This window comes from Emiliania huxleyi (genome assembly GCF_000372725.1).
Source record: "Emiliania huxleyi CCMP1516 unplaced genomic scaffold EMIHUscaffold_453, whole genome shotgun sequence".
Classification (NCBI taxonomy): Eukaryota; Haptophyta; order Isochrysidales; family Noelaerhabdaceae; genus Emiliania; species Emiliania huxleyi.
In genome coordinates, this window is record NW_005198586.1 from 32,266 (window position 1) to 34,142 (window position 1,877).

The window sequence follows — 1,877 nt, forward strand, 5'->3', positions numbered from 1 at the left end:
GCCGCGGGTGAGTGGCCTCGACCCGAGCATCCCTCGCTCGACACGCCCCCGCAGCCGTCGGCGGTTGGGGGAGAGCGGCGGCGCCGGCTGGGAGGCGTTGGTGGAGGCGGCGGTGGCGGCGGCGGCGATGGCGTAGGGCTCGCGGAGCCGGCGGCGGTTGGCGGCAGGCAGCACCGTCGCGGGCAGTAGGCCGCCAGTCGCGCCGCTCGAGCTCGCAGCCGGGCTCGTGTTGTCGGCGGCGGCGGCAGCGCCAGGCAGGGCGAGCCTGGCGCGAGGCGGGCAACATATTACGATTGGCGGCGGATGCGATGTGTGAGAGCCGCGTCGCCCGCGGGGTGTGGCCGTGCATATCTCGCTGTCGCAGCAAGCGGGGTGTGACCTGGCAGCCGCTGCCCACGGGAAGGCATCGTCTGGCCCGAGCTCGAACGTAGCGGGACTGACGAGCGAGTGGCCGAGGCGGTCAACGGCCGAGATGGTGAGGCGCGCGTAGCTGCCCTGCGGCAGCAGAAGCACCGGCGAGTACTCCTCCCCCCCGGCCACTCCATCCGCCTCGCCTATGGAGGAGAGGTGGGACCGGGACGGCGTTGAGAATGTGCCGACCAGCATGCCCGACTTGGCGTTCCGTCGGGCACGCGAGGCGCGGCGTGGAGCTACGAGCGGCTGGGGCGGGCTGGGGCGTCGAAGGCTCTACTCGGCTCGCGCCGATCGAGATGTTGAAGTCCGCCGTCGCCGAAAGCTCAAAGTAGAGGGTCCCCGCGCGCGGAGGCGGCGGCGCGGTGGCACTGAGTAGCACAGAAGTAAGTAACATGGTGGCAGCACAGCCACCGCCGCCACGGCAGAGGGACGGAGTGAAGCCCACCAGAGCCTGCAGCCACGCCCAGCCACAAAACAGCGAGCACGCGAGCGAGAAGGAGGCTCCCGTCGCGGAGGTGCCGAGCAGGAGGATAAGGACGACACATGGATGCTTTGCGTAAGCCAGGCCGTCATTGGCCGCAACGACGAGTGTGGAGGGCGACAGCATATACACGCGTGTGTGTGTGTATGCACACCCCCGTGTATGCACACCCCCGGTTCGCCGGTTGACGCCAAGTTTGTTGGGCGCCGACTTTGCGATGGCGAGTCTCTCAAAACAGGGAAGCTTTTTCTTTCAGCTAGCCTTCGATCTTATGAAGCAAACGAGGGTACCGCTCTCGGGCCGACAGAAACCCCGCTCACTCCCGGCTACGTTTTTCTTTTGCACAGCGCTAAGCAGCACATCAACAACAAGGCGGGCAATGGATACGCTTGACCAGCGGCTCGACGCCGGGCTCAACGCCATCATAGTCCTCGGCGCCGTGCTCCCGGCGTGCTACACCGCCTTCGCTTCGGCGTCACTCTTTGCGGCGGGCGCGTTTCTGCTGGTGGCGCTGCCCCTCAACCTGCTCGCAGTCAAGGCGGGCTTCATCCTGATCAGCAGGCTCGCCGCTGCCTCGGATGGTGCCGAGCACACCACGGACGCGCTGGCAACCGGGGCTGCCTCTGCATCGGCGGGAGAGCAGGCGACGCGCGGGCAGCTGCAGAATCAGCTGGCACGGTTACAGCAGCAGGTCTTGGATGAGGTCGAGCGAGTCGAGCGAGAGGACCCGGCGGCGGGGGCAAAGGCTAGGGCGGCGGTGGCGGCGGCGGCGGCTCATCGCGACTGGCACGAGTGGTCCAGTGCCGAGGGGGAGGGGGAGGGGGTCGCGGCGCTCCGGGATGCGGCTCAGCGACACCAGGCGAGGTTGCATGCGCCCAAGGGCACCCTCCCTCGCGGTGACACCTTTGCGCTGCAGAGCGCTCTCGCGCAGGCGAACTGACCTCGCATCTCTCGCATCTCTCGCGTCTCTCTTCTCTCTCGC